At 56.3% G+C, this 17,858-nt stretch overlaps 1 protein-coding gene across 1 annotated transcript in view; it reads right to left on the reverse strand.

Annotated features, from left to right (window-relative positions):
- The window catches only part of ZNF710 (zinc finger protein 710), a 31,894-nt gene extending 16,159 nt beyond the window's left edge, over positions 1-15,735 (reverse strand). Inside the window, exon 1 of the mRNA XM_040601207.1 lies at positions 15,659-15,735. The gene's annotated coding sequence lies outside the window, so the exon portion shown is untranslated. The remainder of the gene's footprint in view (positions 1-15,658) is intronic.
- Positions 15,736-17,858: the final 2,123 nt, after the last annotated feature.

The following is a 17,858-nucleotide window of genomic DNA, read 5'->3' on the forward strand; positions in this document are numbered from 1 at the left end:
GACATCCTGCTTCTGAGGAAAGCCACCCTGCCGTGGGCAAGAAATGTTTCAGCTGATGGAAACTCAGGGTGAGAGGGGTCAGTCTGTGAGCAGCAGCAGATGCTGCAGCCGTTCACCACAGAGGGATGGAGCCACGATCCTAAATGCTCTCGTGGCTTCCCAGCAGACAGGCACCCACGCTGACCCGGGACGTCCCGCTCCTGCTTCCCTTTCTGCTGAGAATACACTTTCCTCCTCCACCCGAGACCGAGACCGAGCCTCCATCCCTCCGTTGCTCCCCGCCCCCAGCATCCTCCGCTCCTCCATCCCTCTGTCGCTCCCTCATTCTTCCCGTTTCCCTGGCAACGCCCATCTCGCGCTGGAGATCTGTCCCCTCTCTCCCTCTTATCTTTCTCCTTTCTCTTTCATCTATCTCCTAATCTCCCTCTCTATTCCAAACCTCTGTCCTTTGCTTCCTTTCTTTCTCTCTCCCTTTTCATCTCCTCCAATGTCTTCTCTATCTCAGGGTTACAATTATTTGAATCTCACTTTTAAAAAATAATCTACTTCATTAACCGCCGTGCCACCGGCTCCACTCCCACTCCTGCAGCCCACCCGCACGGCTCAGGACCCCTGCCCATGCCTGACCTGCCATGTGCCCCTGGCCAGAGGATGATAGAAGTCCCCGTGCTTCGGCAAGGCCCTTCCAACCTTCCTCCAAAGCCCTTCAAACAAAGGGGAGGCAGAATTCTCCTCTCACACCGCAAGACCCTCAGGATCAGGCAGCAGATCCCCCTCCAGAGCTGCCCGCTGGGCTCACCGGCCGGCACCTTGCCGTCGGGGCTGCAGTGCGAGGAGTCCCTGCTCTGCTGGATTTTCCCTGTGCACACCATTCGCCCAGAACCGCTGTTCTAGCAGGAGAGGAGCAGCCCGGGTACACTCCTGCGCTCCCTGCCTCGCTTTCCATAGCGGGACCTGGCGGCCCCGTCCTCCAGCCCCTCTGACACAGCCAACGTGAAAGCTGGTGGCTCCAGTCCAGTGCCTGTTCGTGTGTCCCAGATCAGCCCCCAACTTCTACTTCACTTCAAAGCAATTCAAGGGAGACTAAAATTAACAGGCAAAAGATGCTTCCTGAAAATCAGAGTCCTAACTGCATCACTTTGGCCATGGGGGTGAAGGAAGGATTAGAGCCACCCAGGCTCCTCCGGGGTCTGGGGGATGAATGGAAGGAGCCGGGGGGGGGGGGGGGGGGGGGGGGCTGGGTCTGATTTTTGGCAGCACAGGGTCACTGCCAGGGGACCCCCGTTTTGTGGTAGCAGCACTGTGAGGAGCCCATCAGGGCAGGTTTGTTACGTGAGTGCTTTCCCTGCACTGAGCCAAAGGAAATGCTGGAGCCAGCGCTCCGCTTCTGCCAAGGGATTGTGAAACCTTTGGTCCTGGAGCAGCCAAAGCCGCACCGCAGCCTGCTGAGGGTTAATGCCTGCGCCAGCCCTCGGGCTGGGAGCGCTCAGGGAGGGGGACTCTCACTGCTCCCCCCCCCAGCTGCCCTCCTTGAAGATCTCCTCCTGTGCCACGTGGCACAACATCTCTTCTTTCGAAGACCAAACAGATCAATCTTGAAGCCTGATTTATCAGCCCTTCTGCCTAGAAGCTCTTCTTGAAGCAAGACAACAGAGCTGCTAGCAGAGCTCTGATGGCACCTGGGGAGCAGCGGCTGGGGGACCAGGCTCCTCCTGCCGAGCCAGGGCATCTCCCTTAGACCCGACTGGAACCACTGTGGCCTTGTGGATGTGTCCAAGACCCTTCCTGCTCTTCTGCCACAGAAGGGCCCAAACCCACGGAACTCCGGCACCCCAAATCCCCAAGTCTATCAGATCTGAGCACAGTGACTCTCCTTGGCCAGTGGACACCCCGTCCCTGGGGACCTGGCCCCTCTCTCACGTTGTCCCATGGGCTGCTCGTGGAAGCGCAATGTTCCCCCTTCAAAACGACGCAGACATGGCCCCTCCGTCCCACCCCACCTGCCTCCTCCCCAGCGCCGTGCAGGGACACACGCCACAGCACAGAGCTCTTGGGATCTTGCTTTCAGAGCTTATTGTCACATCATGTCTTAAAATGCTGCCGTTCACTTGCACAGGACCACCAGCACCAGCAATCACATACAAGTAACTGGTGTGCAAAGGTGTGGGGCAAGCAGTGGCTGGGGGTGAGCTGGGATGGAGCCCAGGGAGAGGGGCTGCTCCTGCCTGGCCCCCTCCTCACCCACAGCCCAGCTGAAAGAGCACTGACCCACCGACCCCCCCATCCTCTGTGGGGCTCTGGGTGTTTGTCAGCAGTTTGGGACCAAGGGTGTTTGTGGTGTGGCGAGGAGCAGGGAGAAATCCCACCCTGGCCAGCCCTGCTGCCGTCCCAGCCTTGCTTCAAAGGCTCCGCACAGAAACCTCGCTCTCCCTTGGAAAACAATTTTTGCTTTTGAGTGAAATAAACAAGGAAAGAAAGACTTTCAAGTTCCTCCTTGCTGCAACGACTTCTCTTCGACATACTCCCTTTCCTCTCCGAAAATAGAAGAGCTATTCAGAAAAGATGCGAGAAGAAAAAAGGAACTGAATAGAGGAAAAAGGAAAGAAAAAAATGGAGCCCCAAGGGGGTGGAGAAAAACAGAATGAAAAGACAGCAAAAGTAAAGAAAAGGGGTGAAAAATAAAGGAGGGGGAAGAGAGAGACAGACAGAGAAGCTTTGAAAAGAAAGAATGCTCCCAGCCTGAATACAGTGTGCATGAAAAAAAGAGCGCTTGAAAAGAAACAGCCAGATGAAATGACCTCTCATTCACAGCCTGTGCCAATCACCACCACAATGTAAATCCTTTCTTCTTTTCTGCATTCTCTCTCTTTCCAGCGGGGGCAGAGGGAAGAGGAAGAAAGGGGAGTTAATTCTCAGCATAGCAGAAAATAAATCTGCTCTTTGCTAACTCCCTGAAAGAGACGCCGAGCTACTTTTAAAAATACCTCTCCCAGTAATCACACATGCAGATATGTAAAAAAGTAAATTAAATTCTGCACTGAGCAGCTCTGGGAAGGACTGTCCTCACCATCGGGTCTCCCAGATGAAAAGCCACCACGCCGTCCCTAGGAAAAGCCATGGAGCAAATACACAGAGAAAACAAATCTGTAGAAACAAGTGTTGCCATGAAAAGCAACCGGCACCAGAGATTTAGGTCAAAACCCAAACCCTGCAAAGAAAGATGAGGGATGGCTGTGACAGATACAAACCTGAGGGCTCGATTCTGGGCCAGGTGCTGTGGGGAGCAGAGAGGGTGAAGGGTGGGCCAGTGCCCACTGCAGCCCCCTTCGCCCTGCAACCCCCAAACCCCTCAGCAGACAGAAGCAACAGCAGACACCCCTGCCAGGAGAGCGGCCTGACAGGGATTTTACCGTGGATCTGCAGCCCCAGTACGTCCCATGTTGTTCAGCATCTTCAGCAGTGGGTGGGGGTTAAACAGACCCTCAGACACGAAGATGACCCAAAACTGTAAGGAGGGAGGCATTGTAACATGGGACAAAGAGGGAGTAAAAACGCAGTGAGAAGAAAATACTGAAGATAGAGCTCACCAGGACAGTGGGGTCCCCTGGGGACAGAGGGAAACGGAGCAAGAGGCAGCAGGCGTGCCGTGCTCCCACAGGCAGCAAGCTGGACCGGGAATTGCAAGGCTGGCTGACAGCGAAGCAGCCCAGGCTGCAGGTGAGAGCCCGCAGCAGACAGAAGACGACCTCCCTGCGTTGTAAGCCTGTACCACAGCTGCTCAGCATTGCTCCTGCTCAGCATCCTCCGGTGCCAGGGGTTAATCATAAACTGCGGGGACCTCAAAGCAGGGCAATAAAAGTGGCTGGGGGTCAGAGGAACTGACAGGCAACTAGGAGCTCAAGTACCCCTTGTAGGTATAACCCGGCTGGCTGGTTGTAAAAGGGGAAAACCAACCACAATGTTATAAATGTGGGATGTGTGTCATCCCAGAGGGAGCAGAGTTACTCGATGGGTTCTGAAACAGCCTCTCGGGGTGTGAGGACTGAGGGAAGACACCCCCCCCCCCAGCAGGAAGACACTCGCTGCTCTTACTCTTGGGAACAATTGTAATGTATTTTTTATATTCCCGTGTCTGGAGCTTGCCCATGCGCAGGCAGCGTTGCCCGCAGGATGGCTACTGTTGGGTCTGGCTGCCCCCTTCCCCCCCCGGGCTTCATCCTGTGCTGGGCTGCAGGAATGGAGAAATGGGGACACTGGGACTGCCCAGATCCATTCACAGCAGCCAGAAATTTCCAGTCAGAGAGTTAAAGGCTGGGAGGAAGGTGAACTCTCTGGACTGCACGTGATTTTGCTGACAAGTTCAGTCTTCCCATGTGCTGAGCAATGGCCAGCTGGGAAACGCTCCCCCCCGTGCCCTGTGCCCAGGCAGACGGTACCCCTCTCACTGCGGGGCAGGGGGAGAGGGTGACCGATGGCACTGGGGCGAGCATGGACACAACCACAGCACAACCTCCAGTACGGACACACAAACCTCTCTGCTTCTCAACCAGCCACTCCTGGGGCTGCAGACATGGGGGTCCCAGAGCCCTGCCAGGGCTGGACCTCCTCCCACAGGGATGCTGTGCCCATGGTGGCCGGGCATCGGCTGAGCTCTGCTGCCGGTGCCACACCACCGCGCAGCACCAGGACAGACGCTGGATGGGGCAGCAGTGCCAGCGGCTGCACCACGTGCCCGGCCAGCTGGGGCTGCTTCGTACCGCAATGCTCACCGCATCTGCTGTCACCTCTGCTGGGTCGAGTAATATGATCATCATAGCCAAGGGGATCTAATTTAAGCGTGTTAATTAATACTCGACCAGATAATCTTTCACATACAAAACTCATCAGAGGCTCTGAAACTCACTGTTTTTGATAAGCAGAGCTGGCACAGAGGCTCCTTGAGGGAGAGGGTGAGGAGTTGCCGGGTGAGGGGATATTTCACTCTTTGTCTCCTCCATGAACTTCAGGCTTTCAGGCTGTTCTGCTTTGGAGAAAACTGCTGCCAACCCCACTGGCCCCTGCGAGCTGTCGGGACTTCCCTGAGCACAGCACCACTGACTGCGGTTTGCTCCTAGTGAAGGGAAAAGGATCCCCGGGAAGCCTTTGCGAGAAGTACAGCCAAACCAGCACTGAGGAGCACAGGGTCTCCCAGCAAAATGCCTCAAGGAATGACGCCCAACACACAAAATCTCCCCGGCAGAACTCACAGGTGACACCAGTCGTGGGGGTAGAAATTTGAATAACAAACACATCGAGTGCCATTTCCTATAGCCTGCAGGTGAGAGGAGGCGGCAGAGGTATGGGTAGGGGCAAGTGCTGGGGGGCTTCTGGACCCCCTCCCACCTGTGCCAGGCCCTATGCTGGGCCCTCAGAGCATCCCACTTCTGATTCCTCCGATAACAACGCTATTGGACATGTTACACCATTTTAGGAGCAAACCTGACTGCTCAGCTGCAAATGCCACATTACTTGCAGGCTGACAAGGTGAAAAACGTTTCAGATCCTTTTCTGAGCAGCTGAGCCGTTCAGAAAGACTAGTGCTTGGAGAGCGTGGTTCAGAGCGGATGGAGCAGGAGGTACCAGACGGAGGGTCCCCGTTGGTAGCAGTTTATGAAATCCCAGCTCGTGGCTGACCCAAGGAATCAATTGTGCTAAGGCAGATATGGAAAATACAGCATCCCCGGCAGTGCTGGCCAGGTGGGGTGAATGACGGCCGCAGGCATCCGGGGGGAAATCTGCCGATGGGGCACACACAATGAAGTCAGATTTGTGGGACAGGGGAACAGCCACACCACCCAGGACACATGGGCCACTCTGCCCAGCTTTGTGGCATTCCCTGCTCTGCCCCGTATTGCTGCCCTTCTCCTCGGGAGAGGCCCTGGTGCGGGCAGCAAGCGTGCAGGCAGCCGTCCCTGCTCTGGCGTCGTGTGAGCATCCACCCCCTCCAGCCACGGGTGCCTCATCTCCCCCAGGTTTTAGGGGACGGACCAAAGCCAGCTGCATCTGCTGTCCTCCCACGGTCATAGAATCATTTAGGTTGGAAAAAACTTTTAAGATCATCAAGTCCAACCATTAACCCAGCACTGCCATGTCCCGAGGCTCTCCAGCAGCCATGGAGACCCAGAGCCATGGCTGGGGCTGCGCAGGCTGCGGGTGCTGCTGCCCCTGCCCTGTCCCAGGATGCCTCTCCGGATCACCCAGTCCTCCTTCGAATTGCGCTTCAGGGTGCGAACCCATGGGGGGCCAGAGGAGAGTCAGCGAAATAAAGCCCCCCCCCAAGTGCCCCTCCGCCCTGAGCCCTGCTGGCCCCAGCAGCTGTGGCTCTGGGCACCCTCACCACAGAGGGTCTCCAGTGACTCCCAAACAGGGGACACAGGGTGAGAGGTGGGGCAGGAGTCAGACAGCCATCCACAGCACTGGGGCTGAGATCCTTGCCCAGCCCTGGGGCATCCAGCTCCATCCCCACCACCACGCCTGCTGCCACATGCCCACCATGGGGGACAGCAAGCACACAGTGACAACCAACAGCCACAGTGTCACGGGTGCCGAGGGCTGCTGTAGCAGAAACCTTGTCCTGGCCCAACAGGGCCACTGCAGCCGATGGTGCTGACCCACTGGTACCCAGCAGCATCCAGGTGCCCACCTGCATCCCTGGCCATACCGAGGATGTTTCTGCTTCTAACCACGGCTGTGCGCACTAGAGATTCAGGCTGGTACCCAGCAGCATCCAGGTGTCTACCTGCATCCCTGGCCATACCAAGGATGTTTCTGCTTCTAACCATGGCTGTGCACATTAGAGGTTCAGTTGGGCATGTGGCTGATGCCCCGCATTGCTTTCATTTTCTCAAAGCTCAGCAAACAGGTTTCCAAGCACCGCTGCATGCACACCAGCCCCATCCACCACCTGCCCTCCACACACCGTGCCTGGGGCCAGGGACAGTGGTTTGTCCCAAATCCCCCAGCCCCGAGCAGCAGCACCACCAGAACACAGAGAGTCTGTTTCAAAATACCAAACTTTGTCATTAAAGGGAAAAATAAAAAATCCTCCAGCACGGAACCTAACCTGACACAGATGAAAAGTCTGAAACAGTGACAGGTAAAATTCAAGCCAGTGAAGTCAGAGTGACTGATATGGAAAACACGTCTTCAAGCCAAGAGGCACTGCGTGTGCCCTAACGAAGGATAATGAATGTACGGCAGATACAGGACGTGTGCTTCAGAAAATAAAGGCTGTATATGTAATTTCAGACTATTTGAGAATCTATGAGAGAGTGAAGTTTGGGGATTATTTTTTTTTTCCTTTAAGCTGAGCTACTTTTTCATTCCACTTCAGACACATCAGTGAGGAACCTACAGGAGTGATCTCTGCAGAAAGGCTCCCTGCACAAAAGACTCCACAACCAACGTCCCTCACGTTTCTGGTGACTTCAGGGGAGCAGAAATTTAGATTTTGAAATCTGAGTCCTGGAACACATCGGATGAGAGCAGCCGCGACTGGAGGGAAGAGCAGTCCCCAGTGACACCTCTGCTCTCCCGCAGCTCCAGGGGATGATGCATCCAGCAGTGGGGTCCTGGGGCGCTGGGTGCAGGGGTCTGCATGTTCTCACCAAGGGTGGGGTGTGTAGCCCAAGAGATTGGATTGAGGTGCTTGCCACCAGCTGCCTACAAATCATGAAAGCATTGGGTTTTCTGCATGGCAGATGGCTTTTAAAACCATGACTTTTCTTGTGGGAGAAGGCAAATGTTGGGTTTACACGGCCAAGTTAAAAAGAAATGTCCGCTTATTGCACGTATGTTTTTGTCTACATTATCATGTGGTGAGGGTTCACCCAGCAGTCCTAACTCCAAGTGGAGGCTGAAATTTCACACAAGAGCTGCCTGTTTTTATTTATTGGTTTTTAAAATGGAGTTCAAAGGACAGAGTTTGGCACCGCTGTCTGGAGCGTGTCACACTGGCTGGACTGTCGGGCACGGGCACAGGCTGACATGCCTGGAGCTGGCCCCGCGTGATGCCCTGCAGACGTTTTGCTCCTGAAGCTGGAGCAGATGCCAGGCAAACCTGGGCAGGGAGGTGGGCACTGGGGGGAACGAAATGCCCACCTGGTGTGATGTGCTTGGAAAGAGCTCACCAGCTGATACGAGGGAAAATGCAGTGGACAAGCACTGGCTGTGACTGAGGAGGGTGGGAACGTTTGTACTTTTTACTCATCTTAATAAATATTTTATAATGTATCTACAAGGCTGGCTTTGTCTATAGGCGTTTTGCCGTTGCTTTGGCAGCACCAAGGGCGGGCTCGCACTTGGGTCTGCTTGAACCACCCCAGTCCCCATTTTCATCACAATCTGCATAATTGCTGTACTTTGCGCTCTTTCTTCTTACTACAAGAAAGTCCTGTAAGTATACAGAATATTCAGCTGTTGAAATAATTTGCTTACATGTGTCCCTTGTTGATAATCGTAAAATGAAACCAAACCACTCAAGCCCCCACAAATCAAGGCTTGCTCTCTGCAGACGAGTTCTGCAATTACCCTGATGGGCTTCACAGGCGCGTGCTGAATGGCCACGGCGTAAAATGGGGAAGGACAAGAAGAAATTCAGCAAAGAGGCTTGGCACCACCGATGGGAAAGGCTCTTTCAGTTCTGCCCACAGTTCTGTCTTCTGGAAAGTCATTTTTGTCTGGAGGCACGCATGCCTACAGAGCCAGGCGGGGGGTCTGCACCCCTCTGAATGGTGGCAGAAGCCTACAATGATCTGGTCTGCAGCCATGGAGACTCATGAGCAAGGGCCGAAGGGTGAGCCTCTCCCATGGCAAGCAAAAAACAGCCACGAGGAATATACATCGACATCTCCGGAGCAAAGCCAAAGAGCAAAGCAAGGAGGGCAGGTCAATCAGTGCCTGAAAATGGTAACTTTCAGATGGCTACAAAAAAAAATATATTGCAATTGGCACGGAGTAGGGAGATATTTAAGGTCATTTAAGTTCAGATTTTATGGTGCCCTCATTTCAGCTGGCTGAGGGGTCAGTACACGAGAGCAGAAAGTCTTCTGCGAGGATGGAGAGTCTCACAATCCCAGTCCTGCGTGGGAACAGGAGCCAGCTCCTGTGATACCCATCCTTACAACAACAACTAACATCTCCCAAAAGCAGCCACCGGCCGGGGCAGTTGTGGATGTCTCCAACCTACCCCAGAATGCTCAGCATCTCCCCAGCCAGGTCCAGGATGAGCCCGCTGGGCTGCCCATGGGCAGTCAAAATCTACGCTCAGACTGCCCCTAGCATTAACACTGGAGCTGTGGTGGGTGCTGGGGGAGCAGCTGGGGTGGGGGCATGATGCCAGCGTGCTGGCAAGGTGCAGTGGGAGAGAGAAACTCAGCGAGGGGAGAAAGTGCTGAAGTGGTGGCAGTTCGGAGGGCTGCACCCGCTGCCTCTCTCTGGGAGGGAGAGCACCGCACGCAGCAAGTGTCAAAGGCCTCCCCAAGGGAAAACAGCCCAACACCATACTCCGGCTTGCACCTTTATGTCCAGCCCTGGCAGGGCTGAGCCACAGGCACTGAGACACGTTCCAACAGGGGGCTGCTCTGGAGCTGGCACAAGGAGGCACAGGGGTGTGAGAACAGACCCACGGTGAAGGAAAGGAAAACCAACCAGGGAGCACTTAAAGAATTTAAAAAATTGAAAGAAAAAGCAGGGAAAGAACAGAGAGCTTATTAAACCCGGGATAATACAGGCGAGTGATGGGCTGTCAGGTTTCTCCTGGCAGAGAGGGAAGAAATGACCCAGCACCACAGAGCATGGACATGAGACAACGCTGCTGCCAAGAAGCAGGAAAGATAAATTTAGAGGTGACCGGCAAGCGTGCTCCTTCCTTGCAGCTCTCCCTGTCCTTCGTCCTGCTCCTCTCCCTTGCTGGGTCACCCGTGACCCCTGGCAGGACATGTGCTGGCTGCAGGCACGCTGGTGGGAAACTGCAACACCTTGTAGGGAAGGATGGTAAAGACAGCCAGCTCTAAACATTTAATTTCTGCACTGTTTGTGGCCTCAGCCTGCAATCCCCACGAAATTCCCCTTTTTAACTACAGCGGCTCCCACACTGCCCAGCAAAGTGCCTATGGGTATACAATGCTGATGCAGAAACAGGGTTTCGCATACACAAGACGTGGAAGTAAAACAATGAACACGTCTACGTACTGCTTCCTAGTTAAAGTACATTCTTCCTCAAACTGACGTGCTGAGATAAAGCCTTTAAAGGACTGACTGATATTTCCTTCTTAGTCAAAACCAGTTTGTGTCTGTCATTTGCTGGCTGCCCTGTGGATACCCATGGTTTTGCACGCAAGAGGGAAGCATGCCGTTTGTCAGGGCGCAGGGGCCCACAGACCATGCTGAAGAGCAAGGGGAACCAGATGAAGAGTAGAGTCTTCATTTTAACTAAATTCACTCATTTCAATCACTCTGCATCACAGCATCCATTTAAAACACGCTTGCACTGGAAGCCGCTTTTCTCGTGGCAGTACTGGTCTCCAGTCCCAGTGCCTGGCTGGGTACAGACCCGCCAGGCACCGCGGCAGTGCCAGCACCAAGACCCCTGGCCCATGGGCGCTTGCAAGGTGCACACAAGCATGCAGCACTGGGAACTGCTGAGCAGTCGTTTTTTGGCCATTTCTGGGCCAGAGCCATGCCGTGTGTTTGGCATCAATAACCGGGTTTTGGTCCTTTCCAGCCTCCTGCTCTGAGGGTGAGTTTTGGTGCTACCTCCACCTTCTCCCTGCAGCCCTGGGCAGGCACCCCCAACCCTCCCCACCCCTCTGCCTGCCCTCTCCAGCCTTGGCTGGGGGGTCCTCAACCCACCAGGGCCACCTCCAAGTGCTGAAAGCCCAGCCTCATGCCACAGCTCCCCTCTGGCAGCTCAGACCTTAGGCAGGGCTCCTTCTGAGGCAGTGGATCAAACCTGCTCCAGTCATTGCTCCCGCTCCACCATCCACCCAGCTGCTTCAACTGCCGCTCTCCCAAAGCCATAAGGATTCTTGTTATTGAATGCTCTCCACCAAAATTAGTCTGCTTGCACATCTGTTCTCACCAGCGTTATTCATAGCTCATGCATTATGCCCCCAGTACATCAGGATTTTCATTACTGTGACCCCAAATTGCTGACACCTCTGGGGTGGGTTTGTCAGACCCTTCCTCGCTACTCATGCCATGACTACCTCTGCACCAGCCTCTGCCTGAAAACTTTGTGGCATTTCCAGTAGCACCACCCCTCCTGCTTTATTTAGGGAGCAGCATCCCATCCATCAGCACTTCTAGTTGTACCTGCATCCCAAAGCTCCCCATCTGAGCTGCTGATAGCAATGCTCAGGTCTGATTCATGGTTGATTCTGTTAATTTATAACCTTGTAAAGCAAAGAACAGCTACAGATTTTCCTCCTTTGTAGGTTACTACTCAGCTACCTATGCAAAATGTCACCATCACCGTACTCCGCACCATGCTGCCCCTTCCCTCCTCTGAGATACTCCTGGAAAGCAAGTATTGCTTTTTGGTGTAAACCAGGATTTCACTGATGTCCCACTTATCCCTTCCCGCATGAGCTGTGCATCGCTGAGCAGCACAAGGTGCAGTGTGAAACCCCAGTGCTTCTGCTCCTCACCGTGCCGTGCCACAGAGGCAGCCAGCCGCCCCTCGCCGAGCAGTCCCCCCAGCCGCTGCTCCAGGACATCCTCAGGTCCTCAGCAGCCTGAGCAAACAATGCCCCGATCCTCCTTCATCCACTACCACACCAACAAATCGCACAAATCTCATGCCTTGAGGGAGGCTGTGGGGCATGTTGGCCAGATCCTGCCAGCTCAAGACCCCCCAGGTGATCCAGGAGTGGGTCTGAACCTGGCACACTGGCCCCTCCAACCCACCAGCATGAGACACCTGGCTCCCGGTCCCGTCTCACTCCCACAGACGTGCACAAACGCAGCTGAACATTTTCGGTCCCCCAGCCTTCAGGAGGGCATTTTGTCTCTTTCACTTTAAATAGAACAGCTCTTGTGGTTTTTTTAAATCCATTTGTACAACACTGATGCCCCTCAAGACTCCTGGATAGACCCCAGGGCTGCAGAATGTGCCTCCTTCTCATTTAGCATCCTGCCTCTGCACAGCCTGTGGTGCTCCCCCCACCCAATTATCTCTTTTTTTTATCTCAGGAACAAGTCTTGTGAAGTTTCATATGAACTTTTTGCAAGTTTTTCCTTGCCCTACACAAAAGAGCAATCCGGACACTGCCTGTCTCCCTTGTTTTCTCTGCTGTGAAATCAGAGGTGGCCTGAGAAGGAAGGAAGGAAGGAAGGAAGGGTGGGAGATGAGGCTTTTCTTCCCACTTGAGAATGCTCCCAGCGATCCAGGAGACCCGGCATCTGGAAAACAAGAAGCCTCCGCCCCACTGGTCACTTCTTTACTAAAACCCCTGATACTTTGGGGAGAACATTGTATGTTCTGTTTTGTATTGACTGTTCAGGCAAACGGGAGGATGGTGATAGCACAAGGGCATCGGGGAAGCAACATGCTTTACAAAGAGATTTTTATGCAGGATGCTTACCTGTTGTTTCTGTTTATTTTCATTAGAAATACTTTACTATCGCTCAAATGATGGACAGACAGTGGCCAGTAAAGACCAGCAAAATTTAAAACCATTAATTTAAAATTTGGGAAAGAAACTGCATTACGTGTTTGTTGCCTCAGTGGGAGAGAACCCCACTCCTCTGTGGAAACCAGGGCAAAGAAGAGTGGGAGCCTCCTGGGGTTTCAAACACAGCACCCCCTCTACAGCTCGCTCCAGCAAGATCACCCTTCCCGACCGACTTCAGGCATTTCACTCCATGGCACCACAATTTTGGACAGAAATTGGTTTTTTAGGGAAAGCCATGCCTGGACACGGGTGGGCTGCGCTGGGTCCCTCTCCCAACACAAATGCCACCGCAACGCACTGCTGATGGAGAGAGGGGCTGAGGGAGGAGGAGAGCTGTGCACGAGGTTGGAGGAGGAAAATGTGGGACAGCAGGACAAAGGGAAAACGCTCCTCACCAGATCACAGTCCTCTGTCCCCAAGGTCAAGCCCTGCGGGAAGGGCTTGGGGACCTCAGCAGGGAGTGTGACTCATCCCAAGGGCTCCCAGGGCACAAAGGATAGGGATGGCGGCACTCCCAGCACATCTCAGTCATCCAGCAACGCTCTTCCAGTCAAGCTGCACCGCCTCCACGGCCAGCACACCCTGAGCAGGTATTTGGGACATTTCACGTGCTGCTCTTGGTGCTGGGGTGCCCGCACCCAGGCAGGCTGGGTTCTGCAGGCAGAGGACAGGAGTTGGGGGTCAAGGGAAGCCAAAACCCGCTGTGGGCAGCAGGGCAACATCAATAGAACCGGCAGGAGACCCCCAGCTCCCGGCCTGTTGGGGACAGCAACCAGGTCCCCCCTTGCCTCTGCTCTGGCGGAACACCAAGGACACGACCCGCTTGGCTGGTATTAAGGAGACTGTGCTCCAGCAGATGCTGAACTGGAGCCTACTTTTCAACAATGAATAAAAGTAAAATAAATGTAAGGAGCATAGGCAACACTCTCACTCACAGGATTTTATGCCGGCATGTTCTTCGCGGTACAAACCCACCGTTTTGCCTGTTCCTTAACATTTCCAGCTGTACAGCAGAGCAGGACGGCGTCTGTGCTCCTCCCCCTCTACATTGCATTTCCTGAACTAGTTTATCAGTGCAAAACCTTCTTTGCATTGTGGTCCACTAACATCGACTAAAAACACTTTCTCAGATATTAAACCAAACCTGTCAACAGGAACGAGAGGAGACAGGCTACTTGGGCACAGTGGGAGATGCTCCCACTCCCTCTGCTGCAGGTATCCACATCCAGTCCTCCAAGTCCCCTCCCAAGTTTAGGTTGGGAACATTTCCAGGTGTGTAGCAGAGCTCAGGTTACTGTGATCTGATTTACCATTTTAGAGGGATAGAACGTGATCGCTGTTCAAACAGAACATTAATGGAAGCCTACTGGCAGACGAGGAGCCCTGCCTGGCCAGGCTGTGATCAGGGCTCTGCCCGTGCTGGCTCTCACCGAGGATATGCCTGGCTCCTGCAGCTGCTCCCACGGGTGGGAATGCTGTCACCCAGGGGTGGGAGTGGAGGGCACTGTCACAGGGCGGGGAGAACAGACCACAGCCCTGCGTCCTGCTGCTGAAACGCAGCTTGCTGCCACTGCTGCTGCTCCCCAACTGTCAGGAGTCAGTTATCCTCCAGGGCTCCAAAGGGGATGCCAAGGAGTCTCCCCAGGAAAGCCGTGGTTCAGGGTCACCCTCCACCCCAAGAAGCATTTGTTAAAATGCTGTGGCCAGCCCAGACTACCTGCACGGATTGGACTGACACTGTGCTTGATGGAAACCGCTTGAATTTACAGCGTCGTGGGGCTGGGTTACATCAGTGACACCAGAAGGCACCCGGTCCGCATCGGGAGCGCAGCGTGGAGGGCGGCCGGAGTTCGCTGCGATGCCGGGTCCGGACCCGGCGGGAGGGCAGGCTTCCACTGCCATCGCTCCCCTTCCTCTGCCCACACAGGCTGCTTACAAAGAAACTCCTAATGATTGACTAATTAATTAATTATAACTAATTCAACCACCGCATCCTGTTGATTAACAGGGAGCTATCAAAGGGTCGGCGCAGAGTTCCCTGACCAGCCGCTGTCCCTAGCAGGGAAGCGGAGGACAAAGCGGTCCCCGGCCCGGCCGGGATGTGGTGCCCCTGGAGCGAGACTCTCCCACGGAGCCGGGGGGGGGCTCTCACAGCGGGAAATCTCAGGGTGCCTCCGTGATGGGGTGCACAAGTGGGAACTGACTGGTGCAGGACAGAGTGGCCTGGGCCCCCATAGGGTCACCCACCCATTTCGTTTCACACCCACCCACCCACCCCCGTGGCACTTTCCCTCTGTGGCTGTAGATACGGGGCGGGGAGGGGGGGGCACACCCGGGGCGCCTACCGCCGGTCCAGTCCCCCGCGCCTGGGAACTGTCACCAAACTTTGGGCGCACCCGGGACCCCCCTTGGCTTTTGATCCCGCTGCTAGCCCGGCCCCCCCGCGGCAAACTGAACCCGCCGGCTCCGTGGGAGGGTCTCGCCCCCTCTCGTGGGTGGGTCGGGGCACCCCAGGGTGCTGCTCCCCCCGCCCGCAGCCCCCGCCAAGCCACGCTCGGTGCGGCACAGCCCGACCCGGTACCGCCGGCGGGGGGGGGGGGGCGGGGGTGTGTGTGCTCCCTCCCTCAACAGGTACGGACCCCGCGGCCGGGCCGCCTGCCCCGCAACTTTCTCAGCCCCGCGATCGCGGAGAAACTTTGCGAGCGGCCACGGGGAAACTTGTCGGGGGTGGAGGGGGGCGGCGGCCCACGTGCGGAGCGGCCCCCCCGCCCCGTCCCTCCCGCCGCCATCGCTCCCGTCTCCGTCGCGGGGGAAAGCGAAAGAGAAGGCGGCGACACCGCGGTGGCCCCGGCTCTGCGGAGCGCCGGGGTGTGCGTGTCCGTGTCCCCCACCTCGGTGGTGGCGGGGAGCTGGGGGGGGGGCACAGCCCGGCGGCGGGGACTCACCGTGCGCTCCCGCGGCGGCTCCGCAGGGCGCGGGGCGGCGGCGGCGGCGGCTCCGGGCCCGGCGCTGGGTGCGCAGGAAGGAAGAAGGAGGGAATGAGGCAGGGCTGACGTGAAGGGATGCAAAACAGCTCCTCCTAACTCGGCCGCCGGCGGCCGCCCTTTATCTCCTCGCCGTGCCCCCTCGTCCCCCCCACCAAGTTTGCCAAGCACCGCGACCCTCCTCTGCCGCTCCGGCCTCCCCGGTCCCGTTCATCCCCTCCCCCCCCCCCCCCCCCAAAGCCGGGTGCGCCCTCGGTACCGGTTGCGGGGAACAAAGCTGCGGGGCGCGGCTCGTCTGATGGTAACGGGGATGGGGGTGTCTGATGGACCCCCCCCCCCGTATGCTGTGTGGGGACGGGGCGGGCGCGGGGTCGGGCTGGCCAGCGTGACCCTGCACCCACCCCGTCCCCACACAGCATCTCCTTCATGGTGACCACCCAGGACCCCCCAACGCCAGGGGTTATTGTACCCTGGGGATGAGCATCCCTTGGTTTTGGGGGGGCTTATCACCCTGTAGAGGGATGCTTGGGTGGAGGGATGTGTGTTACATGCTGCTGGAGGGACACAGCTTTCCCAGTTGGCCACTGGGCATTGCTCTCCTCCATGGAGATGGCATGTGGGAAAGATCCTCCATGCCCCAGGAACCTTGCAGGGGTCACGTTAGACCAGGTGGTGGCAAGCCCCTCCCCCCCCCAAAAAAGAAAGGGACCCCTCCCCAAAAAAAGAAAGGGATGAGCAGAATTCGGGGTGTTCCAGAAATCTTGGGGGGGGGGGGGGGGGGAGGGGAGGCTGCTTACCCCCACCCCAGGGAGGCCAACGGTGGGGGGAGAGGCTGAGGTCCACCACGGTGGGATGCAGGATGGGGTGGTGCTGGTGGGAGGTGGCGGGTCCCCACAGGGAGGGACGGAGGCCATAACGCAGTGCAGGGAGCGGTGTCTTACAGCTGCGGGCAGGAGCTCTGGCTCCCATCGCGAGGAGGATGAGGGTCTCCTCCTCACAGAAGAAAGTGTACGTGAAGGCAGCTGGGATTTGGCTGGTGCGTCGGGAGATGGAGATTCTCATCTCCATGGAAGCAGGTGGAGCCGGACAGACTAATCACAGCAAAGAGTTTGTCTAAAAACGCAGTCCTTTGTCTGGCAGACACACTTCTCGTTTCCAGTGTTTTGATTTTTTTTTGTAGTCTTGGGTGAAAATTGATCTCGCCGAACCGTGCAAGCTGTCAGTGCCCGCGCCTACAGCTTCTGACATCTACTACATGTGTTGGCAGAGTGGCCAAGCAACTCGTCACAGCACCGCTGCTGCCGCAGCAGCCCAGGACGGAGTGCTTCCAGAGGCCAGACCTGGCAGGTGTCAACGTTCGCCTCACCTGCTGTCTCCCTCCTTGTGGTTGCCATCCCGCCTCGCCCCCGCAGCTCTGCGAGGGGCCCTTTGCCTGTACAAATATTTGCAAATATTTGGGTGAACGAGGCTGAGGGAGATCGGCCCATCCCAGCCCTCGCGGATGCCCCAGCTGTGGCGTGCCCCGAGCGCACCCAGCACCCCTGGGACCCGCACTGGGAGCGCTGGGTGCTGGCGTGGGGCAGCTGGGGGGCAGGCGGTGGACTGGCCTCACCGGCACCATGGCGGCCTGCAGCTGCCTCAGCCAATCGGCACAGGGAGACACCGGGATGGCACCACCTCAGCCAATCAGGATGTGGAGAAGTGCGGCTGCAGCCGTCTCAGCCAATTGGAATGTAGAGAAATGAGGCTGCAGATGTCTCAACCAATGAGAATGTAGAGACATGAGGCTGCAGCCACCTTAGCCAATCTGAATTTGGAGACATGTGCTTTCAGCTGCCTCAGCCAATCAGGATGTGGAAACATGAGGCTGCAGCCACCTCAACCAATCAGAATATGGAGAAACGAGGCTGCAGCTGCCTCAGCCAATCAGAAAGTGAAGACATGAGGCTGCAGCTGCCTCGACCTCTCTACTGAACCTCAGCCCGTAGCCTTGGATGGTGCCTTTAACTGGCCGAGAAGGTTGGGAGTGCAGAGCTCACCCTGCCCCACACCTTGGGCGCCTCCAGCCTGATGCCATCTGCTGGTCTGGTGACACCATGCTCTGCTGCTGCTCTACAGGGGCTCCACCAGGCCAGCCCCGGTGGCAGTGCCCTCTGCCATG

Source organism: Falco naumanni, chromosome 7, assembly GCF_017639655.2.
Source record: "Falco naumanni isolate bFalNau1 chromosome 7, bFalNau1.pat, whole genome shotgun sequence".
Lineage (NCBI taxonomy): Eukaryota > Metazoa > Chordata > Aves > Falconiformes > Falconidae > Falco > Falco naumanni.